At 42.6% G+C, this 18,201-nt stretch overlaps 1 protein-coding gene and 1 pseudogene across 5 annotated transcripts in view; both read left to right on the top strand.

Annotated features, from left to right (window-relative positions):
* The first annotated feature begins 1,807 nt into the window (after positions 1-1,807).
* On the top strand, positions 1,808-2,584 carry LOC115199572 (putative claudin-24; annotated as a pseudogene).
* Positions 2,585-5,650: 3,066 nt separating this feature from the next.
* The window catches only part of aifm3 (AIF family member 3), a 49,923-nt gene continuing 37,372 nt past the window's right edge, over positions 5,651-18,201 (top strand). Inside the window, exons 1-3 of one of the 5 annotated variants that reach the window (XM_029762232.1) lie at positions 5,652-6,490; positions 6,634-6,704; positions 17,711-17,781. The gene's annotated coding sequence lies outside the window, so the exon portion shown is untranslated. Of the gene's footprint in view, positions 6,705-17,517; positions 17,782-18,201 lie in introns of those variants that run through there. The other 4 variants (XM_029762234.1, XM_029762233.1, XM_029762230.1 and 1 more) reach the window with 4 other exon arrangements.

Genomic DNA, 18,201 nt, shown 5'->3' with positions numbered 1-18,201 from the left:
CCTCTAACCGTCGCTATGCATTAGCTGTTGGGCTGCAGCAAGCTGGCATTAGAAACTTGAAATATTAGACTTTTTGAAATCCAATAGATATTGAATCAGGGGACCACTTGAGGGCAATGGTGCACACCAGGCGCTGGCTGCACCAAAGCTGAAGGAGACCTTCAAGTCTGCACAGGTTAATCCTTGACCTTTGTCTAAACAAATTACCAGTGTATTCCAGTAGTGTCAGGTAACAATGATTGGTGGAAGATAAGCTTGCACCCCAAAAAAATGTATGACATACTGAATGATATTTTGATATTTCTGTATACCGGTAGTCAACCTTACCTAGGGTTGCGAAGGGAGGGTATATCACATGTAAAATATATTGAATAAGATGACTATAAAATGACAACATTATCCTCAATATAAACCAACTTAGAGAATACCATTGGTGTTTCATATGAGGGTTTCAGCATGAAAAGGTTATTTTTTTTAACAAACTGTCAATATGTTAATGTTTTGGCATCAAACTGGGAAAGGGGGATACCTAGTCAGTTGTACAACTGAATGCCTTCAACTGAAATGTGTCTTCCACATTTAACCCAACCCCTCTGAATCGGAAAGGTGCTGAGGGCTTCCATAATCAACATACATGTCTTCAGCACCCGGGGAACAGTGGGTTAACTGCCTTGCTCAGGGGCAGAACGACAGATTTTTACCTTGTTAGCTCGGGGATTCGATCCAGCAACCTTTTGGTGGTGGCAGTTGTGAAAAAAGTCAATAGTTGGAAGAGTTGGAGTTAATTGAAAATAATGCCATTGTTGATTTCTTTCATTAATCAGGCTATTTTCTCTTGAACCATATGGTCTATTTCAGGGGTGTCAAACTCATTCTACGGAGAGCCTAGTGTCTGTGGGTTTTTGTTTTTTCCTTTCAATTAAGACCTAGACAAACAGGTGAGGGGAGTTAATTACTAATTAGTCATCTTAATTATTCGAGTACAAGGATGGAGTGAAAACCCACAGACACTTAGCCCTCTGTGTAATGAGTTTGACATGTGGTCTTTCTACTAGAAACTCATGGACACATATTAAATTAATACTAAATATTAATAACTTTTTGAAATGTAAGTATAAATTACCAAAATTATGATAGATTGTCATAGATTTTTGGATAATTACTGAAGATTCTGGTAAATTACCGGTGTCTTTGCAACCTTACCATTCATTTTGGACTGTCTGCATATAGCTGGGTCTACAAAACACATGGCCTAGGATGTGGACTCATCTTGACAAAAGGCCACTTTTGAGATCTGAAAACATCTGATAAACTTTGGAGTTTAATATCCGTTTAAGGCTGTGTTGATTTTCTGTGGAATGTGACTACTTTTCATCTGATTCCAATTGATTTCATGTAACATTTTAAAAGAAAACGCTTTCCCTAAAGTCAATGAATGAAAGACTCAAGGGCTTAGTGGCCAGATAGGATTTCATGTTCCCTGCCAGCTACAATCCCAGAGCTCTAAAACCTAAATGAGGACCTCACCAAGTGTTAGGCTCTTGTTTAGCCTAAGTAGTATTGCTTTGAGCACGAGGTGCTATTCATAGTCTTGACACTTGAGACATTTTGGCAAATCAAATGATTTTCTCTAGATTAAAAAAAACTTAACACATAAAGAGCCAATCTCAAAAACTCATATCAGTAACATCAACACATGGTTTCATTTGAAATAATTAGTTATACATGAGGCAGCAGTAGCCACTCAGAGTCCATTGAATCGGGCCACTCTGGACACCCTTGCGAGAGTTTCTGGCCTTTCCTCTTTATGTTTGTACCCCCATGCCCAACTTGCTCATGTTTCCTTCCTGTGCACACGCTTAGTCCCCAGGATCACACTGGACATATCTGGTTTCATCTCAGAACAGTGCTCATTGTTCCCTACAACGATATTTATCAATATATCAATATAACCACCTTCATCCCCCTGTGGAAGACGTGGAACTCTGACCTGAACTAAGCAGAGAACTGGTACTCAGGCCTGTGGCACACCTGCATCTTCACAGAGCAGGTTGGGATATAGCCTTTGAATCCCTCATGGCCCTGAGGGATTCATGCTGGTGTCTGGGCACCAGGGCCTTGGCCATGGTGGTGACCTTCCCAGGCCTGGAGGGAGTGGAGCTGGGCTCTGGGAGGCAGCAGGGTTTGAAGAGGGGCCTCCTCATTGTCAGTGATGTGCTGTTCTGGGTGTTGGGGCTCACCACCCTGGCCCCTGTCTCCCTGGTGGCCTACATGACTGTGGTAGAGTTCTGGGATGAGAACCTGCCCGATGTGGTTTCATGCTGGGAGTTTGGCGAGGCCATGTTTTCTGGCTGGTTCTCGGGCCTCTTCCTGGTCATTGGAGGCTCCCTCTTCTTTGTGGCTGTGTACATGGCGGACCACAACCGGCAGCAGCGAGTGGTCAGCTTCCCAAACACCCCCCCAGGAGAAGCCAAGGGCACAGTACTACTTAAAGACAGGTTTCATAGTCAAGTTTTCAGTTGATCAAGTTATCTTTATTGTCCCAATTTGGAAATTTGTTGTTCAGTCGGGGTTCAACAGTTAAAAAAAACAAACATTCAAAACAGTGACAACCATACAACCGATATAAACATAACATGAAACAATGAGATGGATAAAAAGGAGTAATCATTGTGCAAAGGTGCAGCAATAGATAGACATTTCATGGGCAGATTCAGAAAGTGAATGGCCTGTAGGATAAAATATACTGCTCAAAAAAATAAAGGGAACACTTAAACAACACAATGTAACTCCAAGTCAATCACACTTCTGTGAAATCAAACTGTCCACTTAGGAAGCAACACTGATTGACAATAAATGTCACATGCTGTTTTGCAAATGGAATAGACAACAGGTGGAAATTATAGGCAATTAGCAAGACACCCCCAATAAAGGAGTGGTTCTGTAGGTGGGGACCACAGACCACTTCTCAGTTCCTATGCTTCCTGGCTGATGTTTTGGTCACTTTTGAATGCTGGCGGTGCTTTCACTCTAGTGGTAGCATGAGACGGAGTCTACAACCCACACAAGTGGCTCAGGTAGTGCAGCTCATCCAGGACGGCACATCAATGCAAGCTGTGGCAAGAAGGTTTGCTGTGTCTGTCAGCGTAGTGTCCAGAGCATGGAGGCGCTACCAGGAGACAGGCCAGTACATCAGGAGACGTGGAGGAGGCCGTAGGAGGGCAACAACCCAGCAGCAGGACCGCGTAACTCCACCTTTGTGCAAGGAGGAGCAGGAGGAGCACTGCCAGAGCCCTGCAAAATGACCTCCAGCAGGCCACAAATGTGCATGTGTCTGCTCAAATGGTCAGAAACAGACTCCATGAGGGTGGTATGAGGGCCCGACGTCCACAGGTGGGGGTTGTGCTTACAGCCCAACACCGTGCAGGACGTTTGGCATTTGCCAGAGAACACCAAGATTGGCAAATTCACCACTGGCGCCCTGTGCTCTTCACAGATGAAAGCAGGTTCACACTGAGCACATGTGACAGACGTGACAGAGTCTGGAGACACCGTGGAGAACGTTCTGCTGCCTGTAACATCCTCCAGCATGACCGGTTTGGCTGTGGGTCAGTCATGGTGTGGGGTGGCATTTCTTTGGGGGGCCGCACAGCCCTCCATGTGCTCGCCAGAGGTAGCCTGACTGCCATTAGGTACCGAGATGAGATCCTCAGACCCCTTGTGAGACCATATGCTGGCGCGGTTGGCCCTGGGTTCCTCCTAATGCAAGACAATGCTAGACCTCATGTGGCTGGAGTGTGTCAGCAGTTCCTGCAAGAGGAAGGCATTGATGCTATGGACTGGCCCGCCCGTTCCCCAGACCTGAATCCAATTGAGCACATCTGGGACATCATGTCTCGCTCCATCCACCAACGCCACATTGCACCACAGACTGTCCAGGAGTTGGCGGATGCTTTAGTCCAGGTCTGGGAGGAGATCCCTCAGGAGACCATCCGCCACCTCATCAGGAGCATGCCCAGGCGTTGTAGGGAGGTCATACAGGCACATTGGAGGCCACACACACTACTGAGTCTCATTTTGACTTGTTTTAAGGACATTACATCAAAGTTGGATCAGCCCATAGTGTGGTTTTCCACTTTAATTTTGAGTGTGACTCCAAATCCAGACCTCCATGGGTTGATAAATTGGATTTCCATTGATTATTTTTGTGTGATTTTGTTGTCAGCACATTCAACTATGTAAAGAAAAAAGTATTTCATAAGATTATTTCATTCATTCAGATCTAGGATGTGTTGTTTAGTGTTCCCTTTATTTTTTTGAGCAGTGTAGTTATTGTATATGTTGCTATTGAGTTTGAGAAGTCTATCATGACCTGAAGGGAGAAGTGCAAAATGGTCAAGGAGGTGGTGACCAGGACAGTCTGATACCATTAGTTCTCACCATTCGCTTTCTGAACATCACTGAACTGTGCCTGTTGCATCCCGATGACCTTGCTGGCCACCTTAACCACCCTGTACAACCTATTTCTGTTGCAAACATTAAGATTGTCCAAACCAGGCCACCATCGAGAACATCAATACGGATTCAATAAAACTCCTGTAAAACGGGGTCATCATTGTCTTGCTGACGTTAAGAGTTCATCTTTCTCAGATGGTATGTGTTCTCCTCAAACATCAACTTGTTGTCCAGCACTGTTCCCAGGTACTGACCAGCTCAATGTCATGTCCCATGACCACAGTGGGTGTGGTTTTCAGTGGCTGCCTTCAAGAGTCAACGGCCATATCTTTAGTTTTGGAGACATTCAGTTGGAGGAAGCAGTTCTCACACCATGACACAAAGTCATCTACCACAGGCCCATGCTCAGACTCTCCGTCCTGTAGTAGACCGACGATGACAGAGTCATCAGCAAACTTGATGATGTGCCTGTTTTCATATTCGCTACGATAGTCATTAGTGTGTAGTATGTACAGGAGAGGAGAGAGCACACAACCTTACCAACCGGTGGAGGAGCAGAGCTGCTTTGACGCCATTTACTCGCACTTGTTGGGACCGGTCGGTAAGGAAGTCCACTATCCAGCCCACAATGCTCACATCCAGCTTAAAAAGTGGGATAGGAGCTTCTCTGCTAGTATGTGAGGCTGGATAGTATTGAAGGGAGATGAGAAGTCCATGAACAGAAGCCTCAAGTGGGGTTTTTCGGCCCTCCAGGTGCTTGTAGAGGAAGTTGAGTAGGGTTAGAGTGGGGTCCTCCATCCCTCGCTTGGCCCTGTAAGCAAACTGCAGGGGGTCCAGGGAAAACTCAACCTGACGCAGTACATCCTTCTTGATTAACTTCTCAAAATGATTTCATCACCAAGGACGTCAGTGCCACTAAAGTCATTTAGCACCTTGGGGAATTTGCTTTTTGCCACAGGAACAATAGTAGCATGCTTCCAGATTTTAGGCACCTTCTACAGCTTGAGTGAAAATGTGATGAAAAATTCCACTGAGTTGTTCTGCACATGACTTAAGTACCTGTCCACCAATGTTGTCTGGTCCTGGGCTCTTTTTAACTTTGGTCTGTGAATCGGCTCGTGACACTGGATGCTAAATTCCATTTTGGGAGTAGCAATTGTCCTCATACGCATCTCAGTAATTCCTCCACTAAAGTTCTGATTGTCAGATCTGAGATAAAACCATTTAGCTCATCAGCCAGTCCTTTGTTTGAGTTAAAACCATCAACCTGTATCATCTTGTTTCCCTTGTCTTGTAGCCCAACCACAGTTCTCATTCCATTCTAGGCAGCCCTCATTGTTGCTACTCCAGATTGCTTTCATTGGTCCAAACCTTCACTTACAGCTTTTGTGCTTTCTCACTCTTCAGCACAGTCCTGTAGAGAGGCAGAAGATGCATTGTGTTGTGGTCAGATAAGCTCTCACTGTAGACTTGTAGGCCCCTCTGATGGAGCCATAACATAGGCCCAGGGTCTTGTTGAGGTGTGTTGGGAAGGTGACATATTAATAGGTGTTATTCTGAGTTTTCTTCATGTTACAGTGAATTAAAATGTCCTAAAATAATATTGGGGGCATCAGGAGACACAGATTGCATTTTGTGTCACAGTATAAATAAGATCAGCAGCATTATTCGCATTGGCCTTACGGTGAACGTAAACGACCATGATAAATATTTGGGGAAACTCTCTTGGGAGACAGAAAGGTGACAGCAGCTCAATATCAGGTAGACATAGTCTCTCATGACAGTTACATTGTTGCACCATCGGTGATTTATGCACAAGCAGACTCTGCCCCCGTGATTTCCCCAGTCGAACTGCTGTCCCGGTCCGGTCGGAACAGACACCCGAATCATTTTATCTCCAAAGACGAGTCAGTCAGCCAAGACTCATTAAAAGCCATAAAACAGGAGACTCAGCACTCTTGAAGATGATTGACCTTTGCCTGCAACTCGTCTGTTTTATTCCTCAAAGATTGCACATTCGCCAGGATAATATAAGGTAAGGGATGCGTCGCCTGCTGCTGATGTTTAATCCGTAGTCGAACGCCACCTCTCCTCCCCCGTTCGCGAACAACGGCCATCCTTTCCACGGTTCAGAGCATTAATCTATTCATCGATTGCCAACACTTGCATGTGTTTCAGAAGAGAGTCCACAGACTTGTTAAGGGATTTATCCACCGAAGCCGGGCGATCCCATTGCAGCAGGAACTCCAGTGAGTATTGTTTTGTTTGTTTGGGAGTGGCAAGAGTTCATGAAGGCCAATGGAGAGATTCAGTAACGTTATAATCAACCAAACGAGTGAAAAAAGTATCTCAATTTTTACGAATGATCTCAAACATTTAGAACATTTGCCACGTCTAACTGGACAAAAACAGACTCACTTGGGACTTTACAAGCAACATAGTAACAGAAAGTGTAACACAAACGCCTGCTATCTGGAGCCGCAGCTTTGAATGACTAATTTAATTATTTGAATGAGAACGGTAAAAGAAGCAACAGTTGACTGTGTGAAGTTGACTTCAGACTGTTGACTACCTGGGTCTATTTTGAGTTATTAAAACTAGGGTCGCAAAGCTACTGGTAATTTACCAATGTTACCGGAATCTTCAGTACATTTGGTAATTAATAGAAAATATATGGCAATCTATCGTAACCTTGGTAATTTATACTTGAATATTAGAGAAATAGAATAATTTATATCTGTGTCTGTTGTCTATTAGCTTCTAGTAGATAGACCATGTGGTTCAAGAGAGAATTGCCTAATTAATGAAAAAAGCATCTAATCAACAATGGCATTATTTCAATTAACTCTCCAGTGACTTTTTTCACAACTGCCACCAGTTTGACCCCAGAACGAACATTGACAACGAATACATATTGACCATAGTTCATGATGAAAAACAATGGTATTCACTAAAGCTGAAGTTATTTAGGATAATGTTTACAGCGTTGTCATTCTATTTTCATTTTATTCAATATATTTGACGTGATAAAGCCACATGGAGGGCCAGAGATTATTACAGACACCTGTGATAATCTCAAGTACCCAAAAGGACCACTAGATGTTTTGTGATAGATTACATAAAATCCTTGGTACATCCTTGGTACATTTTGAACGTTTCCAGGAATATACCCTCCCTTTGCAACCCTAATTAAAACTACTTTTTGAAATGTTTTTATAGCCACCATTTTGTATATTTTGATATTGTTTGACATGGATAAAGTCCTGTATTTCTGATGGAAAAGTGCAATGAAAGCTTTTGTCGGTAACCCTAACCCGTTTGCACTCATTTTATTAATTGCATGAGCCTCTGGTCATTGTAATTCGTGTGCCTGCTTGGTTTCTGCATGTCTTGATATGGACAATTCGATGGTAACGGGATTACGCTGAGACTCGGTTTAAAATGTATTCCAAACTAAAACCATTGATTTCGAAGTTGAACATACCATATAACTTAATAAAATAAAGTAATAGCGCATTTACGGAAGTATTCAAACTCATGAGTCAATACATGTTAATCACCTTTGGCAGCTATTACTGCTGTGAGTCTTTCTGGATAAGACTCTAAGAGCTTTGCACACCTGGATTGTACAATATTTGCCATTTTTTATTATTTTCCAAATTCTTCAAGCTCTGTAAAATTTGTCATTGATAGACAACCATTTTCAAGTCTCAGGAACATTCACTGTCTTCTTGGTAAGCAATTCCGGGGTAGATTTGGCCTTATGTTTTAGGTTATTGTCCTGCTGAAAGGTGAATTCATCTCCCAGTGTCTGGTGGAAAGCAGATTGAACCAGGTTTTCCTCTAGGATTTTGCCTGTGCTTAGCTCTATTCTGTTTATTTTTTATCCTGGAAAAACTCCCCAGTCCTTAACAATTACAAGCATACCCATAACATGATGCAGACACCACTATACTTGAAAGTATGAAGAGTGGTACTCAGTAATGACTGGATTTGCCCCAAACATAACACCTTTGTATTCAGGACAAAAAGTGAATTCCTTTGCCACATTTTTTGCAGTATTACTTTAGTGCCTTGTTGCAAACAGAATGCATGCTTTGGAATATTTGTTCTTCTGTAGAGGCTTCCTTCTTTTCACTCTGTCAGTTAGGTTAATATTGTTGAGTAACTACAATGTTGTTGAACCATCCTCAGTTTTCTCCAATCACAGCCATTAAACTCTGTAACTGTTTTAAAGTCACCATTGGCTACATGGTGGAATCCCTGAGCGATTTCCTTCCCCTCCGGCAACTGAGTTAGGAAGGACGGCTGTATATTTGCAGTGACTGGGTGTATTGATGCACCATTCAAAGTGTAATTAATAACTTCACCATACTCAAACTTATTTAAGCTTGACTCAAGACATTTCAACTTTTCATTTTTAATTAATTTGTAAACATTTCTAAAAACATAATTCCACATTGACATTATGTGGTATTGTGTGTTGACCAGTGAAGTCAAGGGGTGTGAATACATTTTCCAAAGGCACTATAACTGTTCCACCACTGGTCTGAGGTAGGCATTAGATTACGAGCGATTTTCAAGTGCAACGTTAACAAAGACGGTTTTGGGAAACGGCTCGGAAATGTAAAGATGTTCTAACGAAGTTTCTAATGATGAACTTACCCTTAATAAGATGCTTTTGGGAAACTGGGCCCTGGTGAAGATAATACAGTTCCTTTCAATTATGTATTGTATGTTAAAGGGATACTTTGGGATTTTGACAATTAGGACCTTTGTCTATTTTCCCAGAGTCAGATTTCCTGGATACCATTTTTATGTATCTGTGTCCATTATAAAGGAAGTTAGAGGTAGTTTCGTGAGCCAATGCTAACTAGTGTTACTGCAATAACTTGAAGTCTATGGGTATCTGCTAGCATGCTAGAAGATATCTATAGACATCCAGTCATTGTGCTAACACTAGTTAGCATTGGCTCAAGAAACTACCTCTAGTTTATATATTGTATCGTCCCTTAAAGGGATACATTGGGATTTTGGCAATGAGGCCCTTTATCTACTTCCCCAGAGTCAAATTAACTCACGGATACCATTTTTATGTCTCTGTGTCCAGTATGAAAGAAGTAAAAAAATATATATATAAAAAACATTTTTGGGGACAAGATGACTTTGAGAAGGGGTTTTCCTCAATTACCTCGACTAACCGGAGCCCCTCACATTGACTCTGTACCGGTACCCCCTGTATATAGCCTCGCTATTGTTATTTTACTGCTGCTCTTTAATTATTTATTTATTTTTATCATTTTTTTAACTTGTTTTATCTTAACTGCATTGTTGGTTAAGGGCTTGTTACTAAGCATTTCACTGTTGTATTCGGCACATGTGACAAATAAAATTTGATACAATTTGAAATGGTATCTTATTTTTTTTAGGGTCCCTGATCAATATTACATAACATAAGGGGGAGCTATTTATTTTCGAATGCAAACTCTGCAGTTATTTCCTTAGCGTAATTTATTGACGGTCCCTAACGATCTCCAGATATAGTTTGACTTTGGATAGCCTAACTTTGCCACAACTAACGTCAGCTACCTTAGCCACTGCTACCTAAACATCTATGGGAGTGGTAGAGTCATGTGGTAGCTGTTAATTTATTTTGTTGCCATATCACCTTTAAGTAACATCAAGCTAAACGATTGAGTTGATTTGGCCTTTACTACTCCCATAGATTTTTAGCTAGTGGTGGCTAAAGTTAGCTGAAGTTTCTACAGGCTGTTTAAAGAAAACCGAACCATGGATTACAGTTAGTCTGGGCCCAAAGACTACTTTCAGCGTGAGGGACCGTCTAACAATACGTGTTGGAAAATACGGAACTTCCCCTTTAAGTATGGCAATTGCTGAGATTCATTGCAACAGGAAAGATAAATTAATTGTAAGCCTCATCTGATACTTCCAATGTTTTTTTTAGTGCACTTGGCCACATGAGGCAGCCTGAGTTCTTAATGCACATTTAGGCTCAGGAACAATGCAGTAGGCCTATAGGCATGAGAGGAGCTAGACAAAACATTTTTTTTTGAGGAAAGACTATGTAGTCTACTGTAAATGTAAAAGGGAGAAAGTTCAAACAATCATTTATCACCAATAAGAGTAAAGTCAAATGAGTCACTCTCTGTATCAAAGTAAGTTAAATCAGATGTTTTGTATTTACACAGCCTAGTATTGCCCAGAGAGGGGCAGGGGTTAAGCCTACACTTAAAGCTGCTGACATTAACATTTGGAGATCGTAGCTCGTAAATGAGTCACCCATTTGCTTGCCTGTAGTACTTTAATCTGGGTTTTTGGAGTGCATGGCTGGCTGTCCCTGGGCAAGTGAGCAGATAGGAGTACTACCATAATTAAATTAAACTAAGTGATGTACCAGTGATGGCATGTTGTGACCCTCCTCCTGCCGTTGGGGAGAGATGATCGGTCATCTTGCTTACCTTATAGTAACACTTGACAGACACACATGTGCACGCACACACACACACACATTCACACACCCAGTGGCGCTGTTCTTTCTCTGTGTGACCAGCAGAGGGTATTTTTAGCAGAGCAGCAATACACAAGAGAGCCCAAGTGATGCTTGTTTGTAGTGGCTGAGCATGACAGCCAAATCAAAGCATTTCATTTGCAACGTTATGGTTCAGGTGTCACCTCTGGGTCCAGGTATTTTAATAGTCTTTGTTTTTAATGACCTATATAATATTTTAAACACTTTTTGTTTACTTTCTAGCATTCAAAATAATAGAAAGCTATTCCCCAAAACCTGTCAATACAACTCACTGGGACAAGCCAATTTGCTTGCCTGTAGTACTTTAAAGATTTGCAGTATAAAGGTCTTGCATTTATGTTTTATAATTAATAAACAGTTCCATATGAACAAAATCATGTATGACGTCTAACTATTTGTCAATTTAAGTGTCTTTGATGTTGCAAAGCCAAGAGGCTCAAATGCCAACGCAATTCAAGAATAACCCAGCTGTGGGTTGTTGGTGCAGTATTTCCATAAAATCAATCACTTTACATGATTTATGATATGAGGCCTTGCCATTGTCATAAATTACAGAGGGGATCTGACAATCCACCCGGATAATAATAAATCATTGTAAATAAACAATTCAATTAGAGAAATCAGCACAGCTATGCCCCTTCCCCCAAGAAAACTGGTCAAGGACAACAAGGACTGCTTCAGTGTTTCCTTTTCCCACTCTATCCTCCAAGCAGGGGAAAACTATACTTTTCTGGTTGCAAACTGGTTTTCTTTTGATAAAGACATAAGATTACAACCAAACAAATGTCTTTTTCCCTAACGTCTTGGAAATGTTTCGTATTTTGGTTAGTAACTGGTCAGATTTACAACCAGTAAGAAATGTCTTCTGTTCGCTTCCTGAACTAAAATATAAATGCAACAATTTCAAAGATTTTACTGAGTTACAGTTTCATATAAGGAAATCAGTCAATTGAAATAAATAAAATGGGGCCCTAATCTATGGCTTAAACATGACTGGAAATACAGATATGCATCTGTTGGTCACAGATCCCTTTAAAAAAAAGTAAGGGTCTGACCACCATTTGCCTCATGCTGCGTGACACATCTCCTTCGCATAGAGTTGAGCAGGCTGTTGATTGTGTACCACACAGAGCATCCCAAACATGCTCAATGGGTGACATGTCTGGTGAGTATGCAGGCCATGGAAGAAATGGTACATTTTCAGCTTACAGGAATTGTGAACAGATCCTTGCGACATGGGGCTGTGCATTATCATGCTGAAACATGAGGGGATGGCAGCGGATGAACGGCATGACGATGGGGCTCAGGATCTCGTCACGGTTTCTAATGTGCGTTCAAATTTCCTTTGATAAAATGCAATTGGGTTCGTTGTCCGTAGCTTATCCCTGCCCATACATAACCCCACCGTCACCATGGGGCACTCTGTTCACAACGTTGACGTCAGTAAACCACTTGCTCATATTACCCCATACACGCTGCCTGCTATCTGCCCGGTACAGTTGAAACCGGGATTCATCCTTGAAGACCACACTTCTCCAGCATGCCAGTGTTCAGTGGGCAAATGCTCACCTTCGATGAAGTCGGTTACGACGCCAAATTGCAGTCAGGTCAAGACCCTGGTGAGCTTGACGAGCATGCAGATGAGCTTCCCTGAGACAGTTTGACAATTTGTGCAGAACTTCTTCGGTTGTGCAAACCCACAATTTCATCAACTGTCCAGGTGGCTCGTCTGAGAACATCTCGCAGGTTAAGAAGCCGGATGTGGAGGTCCTGGGCTGGCGTGGTTACACATGGTCTGCGGTTGTGAGGCCGGTTGGACGTATTGCCAAATCATCTAAAATTACGGAGGCGGCTTATGGTAGAGAAAGTAACATTTAAATTATCCGGCAACAGCTCTGGTGCACATTCCTGCAGTCAGCATGCAATTGCACGTCCTTCAACTTGAGACATTAGTGGCATTGTGTTGTGTGAAAAACTGCACGTTTTATAGTGGCCTTTTATTGTCCCCACTTGTGTAATGATGATCATGCTGTTTAATACGCTTCTTGATATGCCACACCTGTCAGGTGGATGGATTATCTTGGCAAAGTAGAAATGCTCACTAACAGGGATGTAAGCAAATTAGTTGACATTTTTGAGAAATAAGCTTCTTGTGCATATGAAACATATCTGGGAAATTTTATTTCAGCTCATGAAACATGGGACCAACACGTTAGATGTTGCAGTCAGATAGGTATTTACAGTAGGCAGAACATTTCCACACAGACGGGCATGTAAAGTGGCAAGAAAAAGTATGTGAACCCTTTGGAATTACCTGGATTTCAGCATAAACTGGTTATCAAATTTGATCTGATCTTCATCTAAGTCACAAAAATAGGCAAACATAGTGTGCTTCAACTAATAACACACAAATTATTGTATTTTTCTTGTCTATATTGAATACATAATTGAAACATTCACAGTGTAGGTTGGAAAAAGTACAGTTGAAGTCGGAAGTTTACATACACCTTAGCCAAATACATTTAAACTCAGTTTTTCACAATTCCTGACATTTAATCCTAGTTAACATTCCCTGTCTTAGGTCAATTAGGATCACCACTTTATTTTAAGAATGTGAAATTTCCGAATAATAGCGGAGTGATTAATTTCAGCTTTAATTTCTTTCATGACATTCCCAGTGGGTCAGAAATGTACGTACACTCAATTAGTATTTGGTAGCATTGCCTTTAAATTGTTGTTTAAACGTTTCGGTAGCCTTCCACAAGCTTCCCACAATAAGTTGGGTGAATTTTGGCCCATTCCTCCTGAAAGAGCTGGTGTAACTGAATCAGGTTTGTAGGCCTCCTTGCTCGCGCGCACTTTTTCAGTTCTGCCCACAAATTTTCTACGGGATTGAGGTCAGGGCTTTGATGGCCACTCCAATACCTTGGGTTTGTTGTCCTTAAGCCATTTTTCCACAACTTTGGAAGTATGCTTGGGGTCATTGCCATTTGGAAGACCCATTTGCGACCAAGCTTTAGCTTCCTGACTGATGTCTTGAGATGTTGCTTCAATATATCCACATAATTGTCCTGCCTCATGATGCCATCGATTTTATGAAGTGCACTAGTCCCTCCTGCAGCAAAGCACCCCCACAACATGATGCTGCCCCCCCATACTTCGCGGTTGGGATGGTGTTCTTTGGCTTGCAAGCCTCCCCCTTTTTCCTCCAAACATAATGATGGTCATTATGGCCAAACAGTTCTATTTTTGTTTCATCAGACCAGAGGACATTTCTCCAAAAAGTACGATCTTTGTCCTCATGTGCAGTTGCAAACCATAGTCTGGCTTTTTTTATGGCGGTTTTAGAGCAGTGGCTTCTTCAATGCTGAGCGGCCTTTCAGGTTATGTCAATATAGGACTCGTTTTACTGTGGATATAGATACTTTTGTACTTGTTTCCTCCAGCATCTTCACAAGGTCCTTTGCTGTTGTTCTGGGATTGATTTGCACTTTTCGCACCAAAGTACGTTCATCTCTAGGAGACAGAACGCGTCTCCTTCCTGAGTGGTATGACGGCTGCGTGGTCCCATGGTGTTTATACTTGCGTACTGTTGTTTGTACAGATGAATGTGGTACCTTCAGGCGTTTGGAAATTGCTCTCAAGGATGAACCAGACTTGTGGCGGTCTACATTTGTTTTCTGAGGTCTTGGCTGGTTTCTTTTGATTTCCCCATGATGTCAAGCAAAGAAGCACTGAGTTTGAAGGTAGGCCTTAATGCATCCACAGGTACACCACCAATTGACTCAAATTGTGTCAATTAGCTTATCAGAAGCTTCTAAAGCCATGACAACATTTTCTGGAATGTTCCAAGCTGTTTAAAGGCACAGTCAACTTAGTGTATGTAAACTTCTGACCCACTGGAATTGTGATACAGTGAAATAATCTGTCTGTGAAAAATTACTTGTGTCATGCATAAAGTAGATGTCCTAACCAACTTGCTAAAACTATAGTTTGTTAACAAGAAATGTGTGGAGTGGTTGAAAAACGAGTTTTAATGACTCCAACCTAAGTGTATGCAAATTCCGACTTCAACTGTATGTGAACCCCTGGGCTAATGACTTCTCCAAAAGCTAATTGGAGTCAGGAGTCAGCTGATCTGGAATCCAATCAATGAGATTGGATATGTTGGTTAGAGCTGCCATGCCCTATAAAAAACACTCACAAAATTTGATTTACTATTCACACGAAGAATTGGCTGATGTGAACCATGCCTCGAACAAAAGAGATCTCAGAAGACCCAAGATTAAGAATTGTGGACTTGCATAAAGCTGGAAAGGGTTATAAAAGTATCTCTAAAAGCCTTGATGTTCATCAGTCCACGGTAAGACAAATTGTCTATAAATGGAGAAAGTTCAGCACTGTTGCTACTCTCCGTAGGAGTGGCCGTCCTGCAAAGATGACTGCAAGAGCACAGCGCAGAATGCTCAATGAGGTTAAGAATCCTAGGGTATCAGCTAAAGACTTACAGAAATCTCTGGAACATGCTAACATCTCTGACGAGTCTACGATATGTAAAACACAAAATAAGAATGGTGTTCATGGGAGTACATCACAGAAGAAGCAACTGCGGTCCAAAAAAAAAACATTGCTGAAGTTTGCAAAAGTGCACCTGGATGTTCCACAGCGCTACTGGCAAAATAGTCTGTGGACAGATGAAACTAAAGTTGAGTTGTTTGGAAGGAACACAACACTATGTGTGGAGAAAAAAGGCACAGCACAGCAACATTAAAACCTCATCCCAACAGTAAAGTATGGTGGAGGCAGCATCATGGTTTGGGGTCGCCTCAAGGCCTGGACAGCTTGCTGTCATCGACAGAAAAATGAATTCCCATGTATATCAAGACATTTTGCAGGAAAATGTTAGGCGATCTGTCCACCAATTGAAGCTCAACAGAAGTTGGGTGATGCAACAGGACAACGACCCAAAACGCAGAAGTAAATCAACAACAGAATGGCTTCAACAAAAGAAAATACGCCTTCTGGAGTACCCCAGTCAGAGTCCTGACCTCAACCCGATTGAGATGCTGTTGCATGACCTCGAGAGCAGTTCACACCAGACATCCCAAGAATATTGCAGTTTAAACCGTTTTGTAAAGAGGAATGGTCCAAAACTCCTCCTGACCGTTGTGCAGGTCTGATCCGCAACTACAGAAAACATTTGGTTGAGGTCATTGCTGCCAAAGGAGGGTCAACCACTTATTACATCCAAGTGTTCACATACTTTAACCACCCTGCGCTGTAAATGTTTACACGGTGTGTTCAAAAAAGACATGAAAACGTATAATTGTTTGTGTCTTATTAGTTTAAGCAGACTGTTTGTCTATTGTTGTGTCCTAGATGAAGATCAGATCAAATTTTATGACCAATTTATGCAGAAATCCAACTATTTCCAAAGGGTTCACATACTTTTTCTTGCCACTGTAGGTTAGGGTTACGGTTAGGGGAAGGGTTAGCTAACATGCTAAGTAGTTGCTAATTAGCTATAATGCTAATGTCTTCCGTGGTGAGATTCGAACACGCAACCAACATATCGTGCTAGGTCCTCCTGAGTGGCGCAGCGGTTTATGGCACTGCATCGCAGTGCTGAGGCATCACTACAGATCCGAGTTTGATCCCGGGCTGTGTTGCAGCCGGATGTGACCGGGAGGCGGCGCACAATTGGCCCAGCATCGTCTTGGTTAGGGTAGGGTTTGGCCTGTTGGGATGTCCTTGTCCCATCGTGCTCTAGCGACTCCTGTGGCGGGCCGGGTGCATGCACGCTGACACGGTTGCTAGTTGTCCTCCGACACATTGGTGCGGCTGGCTTCCAGGTTAAGTGAGCAGTGTGTCAAGAAGCGAGCACAGTCATGTTTCGGAGGACGCATGGCTCTCAACCTTTGCCTCTCCCGAGTCCGTATGGGAGTTGCAGCAATGGGACAAGACTATAATACCAATTTAGATATCACGAAAAAGGGGTGAAAAGTTTTCAAAAAATTAAACATCATGCTCATTTTAATGTCCTGGATTTACATTTACTATGTTATGTCTAGTTTATGAGACCAGTTTGACCAAGCAGGCAGACAAGCAAAGCAAGAAGGCAGACTAGGCAGTGCAGGGGGGAGCCCAGGCAGTGCAGGGGGGAGCCGAGCCAGTCTTTAAACAGGCTTAACTGGCAATCAGGCCTTTAGCATCTGAAGGCGATGATGAAAGGATCTAAGCAGGAGGGGGAGTGTGTGTGTGTGTGTGTGTGTGTGTGTGTGTGTGTGTGTGTGTGTGTTTGTCTGCGTGTGTGGGAGAGAGTGAAAGAGTAAGGGGGGAAGAGAGCCGAGCACTGTGAGAATTTGTGCCATGTTAGCATCCACCCAGCAACTCCGTCAATACTGCATACAGCTTGGAAACTGGCAGAGGTCCCTGGTGCTGCATTCGCAGGCTCCGTCAGTGAGAGAGAGCAGCTTCTACGACCCCCCCCCCCCCCCCGATCACTGTGCTGCTCGAGAGGTTTCTCTCAGTGATAGCACATCCACTAGAGCACCGGCCGTTACTGCTGCATAGGAGGAAGTGGGGACAGGAGGAGAGCTGAACGGGAGATACGGAGTGGGAATACTCTAGAAGAGCGAGCCAATCCCGGAGGAGGGACAGGATTCTCGGAGGACTGGTTTGATAGTATGCTACTGTGCTCCACAGGGAAGGCTGAACATTGGGACGTTTGACAGACAGACACTCGACAGTGCACCTGCTCCACATTGGATTGTTGGGTAAAATTATTTTCCTCTTTTACAGTCAGCAAGGGCTGATTTTTATGATTGTGCTTGTTACTGATGATATATCTTAGTGTGGTGCTTAGTATATCAAATGGACTATACTACATTCTGTGTTCTACATGTGGTACAGCACTATGTCCACTCAGCATTATAGAGCCAAAGAAGTACCTTGTTTCTGGGCCAGTTCCACATATTTCTGCAGTCCTGCTTAAAGAAGTGGAGAAATGTGGTGCAGTGATATATCAAATACTCTGACACACAGTACACCAATAAACACAAGGCACTTCACAAATATGTACACTTATACAGTGGCAAGTGTGTGTTTATGTTAGGGAAATTACAGTAATATTGCCTCAATTAGGAAGTCTTCATTCAACACAATGAAAGGTCCACTGAGGGAGATAATAATTGCTT

The sequence above is a fragment of the Salmo trutta genome, chromosome 9 (assembly GCF_901001165.1).
Source record: "Salmo trutta chromosome 9, fSalTru1.1, whole genome shotgun sequence".
In the NCBI taxonomy this organism is placed as follows: Eukaryota; Metazoa; Chordata; class Actinopteri; order Salmoniformes; family Salmonidae; genus Salmo; species Salmo trutta.
Note: the sequence above shows the minus strand (reverse complement) of the source record. Positions and strands in the feature narration are given on the sequence as shown.